The following is a 9,382-nucleotide window of genomic DNA, read 5'->3' as shown; positions in this document are numbered from 1 at the left end:
ATTGTGGAGAGATGTACTGTTTGGATTCTTTACATACAATAGAAATAAGCGGAATCATTTTTATGTAATTAATTTCATTATTCTTTTGGCCAAATTTCATATACACAAATGTACATTTACAAACAGAAAACCACATTTGTCGTACCCTACAAAAAGAAATTGAACTGTATTTTAAGGCGGTTAAATGCTCTACTAACAAAAAAGCTGTTAGAATTGTAAGTATATGCATGTCCCTTAAGGTCCTTGTGTAATTGTAATGTGATATTGTACCCCCTAGCTCGATTGTCTATTGTTTGTAATCTATGTATGCTTGTGTTCCCTCATGTGCTTTATGTATCGATTTGATATTAATAAAATAAAAAATAATAAAAAATAGCACGAGTGGCGCAAGGTACTGCATTGCTGTGCCACTAGAGATTTTGGGTTCGAGTCCTAACTGTCGCAGGCGGCGCACAATTGGAACAGCTTTGTCCGGGTTAGTGGAGGGCTTGGCCGGGAGGGATATCCTTGTCCCATCGCGCACTAGCGACTCCTGTTTGCGGATTGGGCGCAGTGCACGCTGACACGTTCCAGGTGTACGGTGTTTCCTCCTCCGGCTGGCTTCCGGGTTAAGTGGGCATCGTGTCAAGAAGAAGCAGCGCGGTTGTGGACTGTAACTACCAATTGGACGAAGGGGTTAAAAAAAAGCTGATAGTTACCAGCATCTTTCAGCCTTTTCATTCGTGTTGTGACTTTTAGCTAGCAAGCTAATTTACTTACCAGCATGCGCGAAAAAGCACACTGTGTTTTGACCGGATGCCATAGTGTTAATTTAACGGTACACTATTTTAGAAGAATGAACACATCCGACATCAGTGGCTGTTTTTTCTCTTCGGGTGGACAGGCTACACCGAACATTGGGATTATGTATGTGAGTACTGTGCGCATTTCGAGCGAAATTCCGATGGGAACATCCGATGGGTCTTGCCAGGAAGCTAATCCTGAAGACGGCTGCAGTACCATCATTGACACTTCCCACCAGGATATGTGAAAAAGCGCGAAGTATGATTGACTTAATATTGGTGTCTGATAAATCTAAAATATCGCAGATTGTAGTAATAGTATATGGAATCAGTGATCATTTTATTACATTTTGCACAAGGATGTTTAAATATATATTTAAGTGTCACAAAACCGTTAGAATCAGAGGACTCAACAAATACTGTGTTGAAAAGTTTAGGGAGGAAGAGGGTAAAATTGATTGGTCACCTGTGCTAGATAGTGTAGCAGTAGACAGTGCCTGAGAAGTCTTTTAAATGTAGATTCCTTGATGTGGTGAATGTGACGGCTTTATTAGATGGGCCAGGATAAAGCAGAGATCTAGCCCTCGGTTTAATCATGAGATTATAAAATATATCCAAGCAAGGAATAAGGCCTTTAAAAAATGTAAGAACTCTCAAGAGCAGCATGATTTTGTCCTATATAAACGTCACAGAAATGAAGCACAGAGCAGGATGGATGAAGCTACAGGTGGTTTCTTTGCTGAGAAAATAATTGACAGCAAAAATGACCCTAAAAAGCTTTGGAAATCATTTTAATGAACTAGGCTGTAGTAGTACTACCAAAAACAAACTAAACAGCATTGGATTGAACGTCAAGGGGGAGGTGGTATATGAAAAAGCAGAGGTTACCAATGAAACTTTTCTATTTAAAAAAAAAAAAAATTACTTATGTTGCCAGCAAGCTGGTTAGCAAGCTGCCCACAAGTTCTGGTTTGTATGGAAGCAACCAAGTGAAGAAGTATTATGTAAAGTTAGGGGTTCAGCCAAACACTTTTTCTTTTGCAAAGGTAGCAACAGCCAAAATAGTCCGTATGCTGGCAGAGTTTAAATGCTCCCAAGCCACAGGCCTGGATAATATTACTGCAAGGTTTCTTATAGATTCTGCTGAGCAAATTGGCCCTCATATTACGTATATCGTTCATCTCTCTTGAACAAGGCACCTTTCCCAGGGACATGAAACAAGCTAAAGTTATACCTCTGTATAAGTAGGGGATAAAGTCTGCCCCTTAGAATTATAGGCCTGTATCTATCCTCTGTGTAACATCAAAGATCCTGGAGAGAGTTGTACATGAGCAAATGTATGAATATGTTAACAAACAGGGTCTAATGTATGATTTTCAGTCGGGTTTTAGAAAAACATACTCCACTGATTGTCTACTTTACGTGACTGACTTCATCAGGAAAGAGATTGATGATTGAAATCTGTGGAATGGTACTGCATGACCTACAGCAGGCATTTGATACAGTTAACCACTGTCTCCTAATCTCCAAATTGGAAGCACTGGGGTTAAGCAGTATCCCTCTAGGCTGGGTAAAGTCCTATTTATTAGGAAGGGAGCAAGTAATCGAGGTAATGGTTCACTGTCTCAGGCAAAACCAATGTGTTGTGGTGTTCCGGAGGGGAGCATGCTTGGGCCTTTGCTGTTTTTATTGTATATTAATGATATGAAAGATGCTTGTACTTGCTGTATTTTTCTTTATGTGGCAGACTCTACACTTCTGGTGTCTTACAAAAGTAAAACTATGTTGGAGAGCATACAGAGCTTACTACCATTAGCAAATGGCTTGGAGATAAAAAGCTATCTCTGCACTTATAGAAAACTGAAGCAATTATTTTTGGATCCAGACCTAAATTGTGTAGTTTGTCTGAAATCAGAGTGGAGTTAGGGGGTGAGGTGTTGACTACTAAAACCTCTGTTAACTACTTGGGATGTATCCTTGATGGAAGCTTGGGAGGTGTGAGCATGGCCAATAAGGTGCTAGGGAAGGTTAACCTCTCTAGGGTACGTGGGACGGTAGCGTCCCACCTGTCAACAGCCAGTGAAACTGCAGGGCACCAAATTCAAAACAACAGAAAACCCATAATTAAAATTCCTCATGTATTTTACACTATTTTTAAAGATACATTTGTTGTCCAGCCACAGTGTCCGATTTCAAAAAGGCTTTACGACAAAAGAAAAACAAATGATTATGTTAGGTCAGAGCCATGTCAAGCGATGTATATCTAATAATAATAATAATATATAAGATATATTATCTTCAATAATGTTCCAACCGGAGAATTCCTTTGTCTTCAGAAATGCAATGGAATGCAGGTCGCTCTCACGTGAACAAACAAGGTTCTAAAGACTGTTGACATCTAGTGGAAGCCTAAGGAAGTGCAACATGACCCCATAGACACTTTTCGATAGGGCAAGAGTCGAAAAACTACAAACCTCAGATTTCCCACTTCCTGGTTGGATTTTTTCTCAGGTTTTTGCCTGCCATATGAGTTCTGTTATACTCACAGACATCATTCAAACAGTTTTAGAAACTTCAGAGTGTTCTCTATCCAAATCTACTAATTATATGCATATTCTATTTATGGCAGAGTAGCAGGCAGTTTAATTTGGGCATGCTTTTCATCCAAAATTCCCAAATGCTGCCCCCTACCCTAGAGAATTTAATACCAGGACTAAGTTTTTGGCTAGAAAGTCCAAGCTGCTTGATAAGGACTCCACGAGGACTCCATGAAAGTGATAGCTACTGCCCCCATTCAATGCCATTTGACTATACTAGTACTTCCTGGTTTGGGGGCTTATCTAAACGTATGAAGGGGAAGCTCCAGATAGCCCAGAATAAGCTGAACATGGTAGTATTGAAGGTGAGTCCATATACTCGTATAGGCAGGAGCTGCTTCCAGGAACTAAACTGGCTGCCTGTTGAGGCTAGGATGTCCCAGATTAGACTAGGTTTGGTTTACAGGAGTATTTATGGTCCTGCGCCCAGATTTCTAAGTGATTACTTTCCCCGTGTTAGGGATGCACACAATCACTGCACCAGATCAGATCAAACAATGCCACTTAATATAATGTTTACATACCCTACATTACTCATCTCATATGTATATACTGTACTCTATATCATCTACTGCATCTTGCCATCTTTATGTAATACATGTATCACTAGCCACTTTAAACTATGCCACTTTTATACACTGCTCAAAAAAATAAAGGGAACACTAAAATAACACATCCTAGATCTGAATGAATGAAATATTCTTATTAAATACTTTTTTCTTTACATAGTTGAATGTGCTGACAACAAAATCACACATATTATCAATGGAAATCAAATTTATCAACCCATGGAGGTCTGGATTTGGAGTCACACTCAAAATTAAAGTGGAAAACCACACTACAGGCTGATCCAACTTTGATGTAATGTCCTTAAAACAAGTCAAAATGAGGCTCAGTAGTGTGTGTGGCCTCCACGTGCCTGTATGACCTCCCTACAATGCCTGGGCATGCTCCTGATGAGGTGACGGATGGTCTCCTGAGGGATCTCCTCCCAGACCTGGACTAAAGCATCCGCCAACTCCTGGACAGTCTGTGGTGTTGGTGGATGGAGCAAGACATGATGTCCCAGATGTGCTCAATTGGATTCAGGTCTGGGGAACGGGTGGGCCAGTGCATAGCATCAATGCCTTCCTCTTGCAGGAACTGCTGACACACTCCAGCCACATGAGGTCTAGCATTGTCTTGCATTAGGATGAACCCAGGGCCAACCGCACCAGCATATGGTCTCACAAGGGGTCTGAGGATCTCATCTCGGTACCTAATGGCAGTCAGGCTACCTCTGGCGAGCACATGGCCCCCCAAAGAAATGCCACTCCACACCATGACTGACCAACCGCCAAACCGGTCATGCTGGAGGATGTTGCAGGCAGCAGAACGTTCTCCACGGCGTCTCCAGACTCTGTCACATGTGCTCAGAGTGAGCCTGCTTTCATCTGTGAAGAGCACAGGGCGCCAGTGGCGAATTTGCCAATCTTGGTGTTCTCTGGTAAATTCCAAACGTCCTGCACGGTGTTGGGGTGTAAGCACAACCCCCACCTGTGGACGTCGGGCCCTCATACCACCCTCATGGAGTCTGTTTCTGACCATTTGAGCAGACACATGCACATTTGTGGCCTGCTGGAGGTCATTTTGCAGGGCTCTGGCAGTGCTCCTCCTGCTCCTCCTTGCACAAAGGCAGATGTAGCGGTCCTGCTGCTGGGTTGTTGCCCTCCTACAGCCTCCTCCACGTCTCCTGATGTACTGGCCTGTCTCCTGGTAGCGCCTCCATGCTCTGGACACTACGCTGACAGACACAGCAAACCTTGCCACAGCTCGCATTGATGTACCATCCTGGATGAGCTGCACTACCTGAGCCACTTGTGTGGGTTGTAGACTCCGTCTCATGCTACCACTAGAGTGAAAGCACCGCCAGCATTCAAAAGTGACCAAAACATCAGCCAGGAAGCATAGGAACTGAGAAGTGGTCTGTGGTCACCACCTGCAGAACCACTCCTATATCGGGGGTGTCTTGCTAATTGCCTATAATTTCCACCTGTTGTCTATTCCATTTGCACAACAGCATGTGAAATTTATTGTCAATCAGTGTTGCTTCCGAAGTGGACAGTTTGATTTCACAGAAGTGTGATTGACTTGGAGTTACATTGTGTTGTTTGTGTTCCCTTTATTTTTTTGAGAAGTGTATTTACATACCCTACATTACTCATCTCATATGTATATACTGTACTCTATACCATCTACTGCATCTTGCCTATGCCGTTCTGTACCATCACTCATTCATATATCTTTATGGACATTTTCTTTATCCCTTTACACTTGTGTGTGTATAAGGTAGTAGTTGTGGAATTGTTAGGTTAGATTACTCGTTGGTTATTACTGCATTGTCGGAACTAGAAGCACAAGCATTTCGCTACACTCGCATTAACATCTGCTAACCATGTGTATGTGACAAATAACATTTGATTTGAGATCAGGTGTTGCTGATGTGTGCTTATACAGGTTCAGGAGTAATGCAGAGAAAGGTACTTTCTTGTATACTGGAGCCTCAGAATGGAATGAGTTGCCTCTGCCCATAAAAACAATGTTCCTCTCTGGGCAGCTTTAAAAATAAAGTAAAAATATGTTTGTCTTCTGTACCCATATGAATAACCCCTATGATGTAACTGGAATGATGAGAGATGTTCTTCTGTTTTATTATTTCACTGCCATACTGTGTTCGATCTTGTCTAGCCATCTTGTCTCAAGAGGACCACAATGGAAATAAGTCCCAGACTTTATTGTGTGTTATCCTCGATGATTTTATTCATGTGCATGTATGGCTTTTTCAAGTTTTATGTGTGCTTGTTTTTTTTAAATGGTTGAATTATTAAACTAAACTAAAAAAGTGGATCTTGCAAGCGTTGATCATAATAAGTATCAGTTTGATGAGTCTGACACTGTGGCTGTTTTCACTTCTGAACGCTATATTTTCTGTAACACACCTGATAGTCATTATGTTTTTTGTTCATCCATCCCTAAAGGACTGCGTGGTCAAGCTGACGTCTGCATTGGCCATGCAGTATTTATCTTGATATGGACACTGCAGAAGTCACGGCATTCATAGTTTTTGCTCTTCGTGGAGCAGCGCAGAGCAGTTGTCAAGGAAGTGAGTTTGTTTGTACAGGACCTCCCACCCCCACCTATTGTCAACCAATCATGTCAATGCGGAGCTATACGGAGCCCTCCGCATTGTTACAACATTTGGGAGGCGCACAGCGATGCGGCAGAATTCTGCCTTTGCATGCTTCTGGAGGATCCGCAATTGCGTTACACCCTCCATACAAAGCCTTCCACCACATTTTAGAATCAACCATAAGTTGGCTTCAAGCATCCTAGGTCGAACTGCCAGCACACAGCTGACACAAAGTAATGTCGTCCGCAAAAGGTGCGGTGTGTATTGTACTTGTAATTTACCCCTGACAATCATATTCTGCCATTGTGTGGGTTGTTGTCTTACAGTTGATTTATTTAGCTTGTGTCATTGGGGCTAATCATGATGATTTTGGGGAACCACGATGATTCATTTTGTCTTCCCACTATCATCAAGCTGTTTCGATAGACAATTTAGAAAATGTAACATCTACTCTGTCTGCACAGTTTCCCAGGCAACCACCGGCAGCAGAAATGCTGTGATACAAAATCAGCTTTCCCTTGGGGATATGCTGTGAAGCCTGTGAAGACATACCAAAGGGGGATTTGCTGTGAAGACAGACACAACATACTGTAAGTCGTAGTTGTTCATTTCAAATCAATTGAGCATTTCAGGCACACAACTTCCAAATACAAACAATGACAATTTTCACAAAAAAGTGCACAACCAAATATTGCATATTTCAAATTGAGTACTTCAAAAATAGCTGAAAATTTTGCATAGAATGAGTAGATCCCTACATCAACGAATTGATAACATCATAACTCAGAACAGTAAATAAAAGGAAATGATATTCACTACCCATTTAACACACATTTCCCTTTTCAAAAACATTACAGGCAATGGGGATGACTGAAGCAAAAGTGGGTGACTGAAGCCTACTTGATTGAAGCGGGGTTTATGGGTCCCTCTCCCACTCCCCTCCCCATCAATCTCTGTAGTTGGTTGCATTTCCTAAAGCTTAAGTAATTCATGTGATATCCCATTTTGTCACTTTTTATATATATTTTTGCATTTGGATGGGAAATTAGTTTGACAAATTGTATGAATCAATGGTCATGCACAGTGTAGGCCGGGCCAGGTGCCTATATTAGGCTTAGTGCTCTAATATATATTTTTTATGTCATGTTTCACTGTTATTTCTCAATATTTTGACTATGCTGGCCTATTTTTAAATGATCAAATACATGTCTGATCAACACATACAATTCTGAACATAGTCATAATGCCAATGCTGAGTCACCAATCATGGGCCATGATGATGTTATGTCCTCGTCAGAGCTGTCCAAGCACACGCGAAGACAGCGTAACAGACAGAGGTGGGAAAAAACTAAGTAGCTGCAAAGAGCCAAGTTTGTTCATCAATCACATTTTTATTTGTCACGTGTTATAAACGAGAACTTCACTCTTCAACTCTCATCTTATCCCTTATCTATATTAATAGACTCGATTTGTGGATAAATCCCAAGCTTGTCCATGCTTAAAGGCAAATGTATTAATATAATGTAATATAAGGCAAGTTAAGAAGCATCTGTAGTCTTTTTTTCATAAAACAAGCGTAATGTAAACAGTGATTAAAATGGGCGATCTGAACTTAAAATTGGAGAATGCTCTAGCGTTATGATTAGAAAACATTTTGTAGGAAAACTTCATGCTTTTCCATCATGATATAAAACAAGACAATATTTTGTCATTTTGAACGTTGTGATAATCTCTGTTTAAACAGTGCATTGCATTTTGTCCTAAAATATGTTCTGGGTCAAAGAAGATCATTTATTTTCTGAGGAATGTTAGGTGTGTGGTGGGAAGCTTAACAATAGTTATGTTTTATGAAGAGTTTTGACGGCTTGAATGTTTTTTTTGTGTCTATGGTCCTCTCTGAGCGCTGTAAGCAAGCTGGAATCACTAATAACCATCATGATCCCAAACATATAAAACAGTTAGCAGATAAAAGTTCACAGCATGCCATGGCCACTCAGTATTTGCTGAGGAAGTGGTGGTGTCGTCTATGAAGACTATAGACTCTGTTCTGCAGCAGGGTCTTCCTGTTCTGTGTTGTTTGGGCCTGTGGTCAGGTTTGTATTTGAGAAGCAGGCTGAGAGGCAAAGCCAAACAGCACTGTCTGAACAAAATAGAGGCAAACTAGTCCTTGTGCCGTCCACCCCTTTTGTCACTGTGAAGACACACACACAAGGCAGTTCAGTCTTCAGTGTCAATGACTACAGCATAATGGCCTTTAAGGTATTGAGTCGAGTCCAAATTGGCAAATATAAAGAGAGGTGACAGAAGCCTGTAAGATCCTAAATGTAACTAGACTTGCAGTTATACAGTGCCCCCTTCTGGACAAAACAAAACATGATGAGGGATGGTGCACTAGAAGAATCACAAAACTATTGCATTTGGTAAAATCAACAGTATCTCTATTACTGCTTTCCTTTTTATAGGAGTTATGGTATTTAGCCTGTAATTTTTGGGGGGCAATGTTTATATTACCCCCTTACAAACATTTTTACCACATTCTCATCTACATACACCGTTTATACCTCCCGTGCACATGCCGGGATGCCGGGGACGAGTGGTAGTAGTGGTGGGCGTCTATTTTAATAAATCCATTGAGAATATACACAATTAAAAATAAATCCATTATTATTAAAATCAACATAAGACTAACACAATTTGGAGTTTGCCAAAAGGCACCTAAAGGACTCTCAGACCTTGAGAAACAAGATTCTCTGGTCTGATGAAACCAAGATTGAACTCTTTGACCTGAATGCCAAGCATCACGTCTGGAGGCAATCTGGCACCATCCCTACGGT

General features: G+C 41.1%; 1 long non-coding RNA gene across 2 annotated transcripts; it reads left to right on the top strand.

The window, feature by feature from the left end:
* The first annotated feature begins 515 nt into the window (after nucleotides 1-515).
* On the top strand, nucleotides 516-7,979 carry LOC115135260 (uncharacterized). Of its 2 annotated transcripts, XR_003864477.2 has the most exons (4): nucleotides 516-1,041; nucleotides 6,397-6,521; nucleotides 7,013-7,138; nucleotides 7,406-7,979. It is a non-coding gene; the product is annotated as an uncharacterized LOC115135260 (long non-coding RNA). The 2 variants fall into 2 exon arrangements; XR_010464856.1 differs by lacking the exon at nucleotides 6,397-6,521 and having other exon boundaries at nucleotides 525-1,041.
* Nucleotides 7,980-9,382: the final 1,403 nt, after the last annotated feature.

The sequence above is a fragment of the Oncorhynchus nerka genome, linkage group LG10, assembly GCF_034236695.1.
Source record: "Oncorhynchus nerka isolate Pitt River linkage group LG10, Oner_Uvic_2.0, whole genome shotgun sequence".
Classification (NCBI taxonomy): domain Eukaryota; kingdom Metazoa; phylum Chordata; class Actinopteri; order Salmoniformes; family Salmonidae; genus Oncorhynchus; species Oncorhynchus nerka.
The sequence above is the reverse complement of the archived record's forward strand: the minus strand, read 5'-3'. Positions and strand labels throughout refer to the sequence as shown.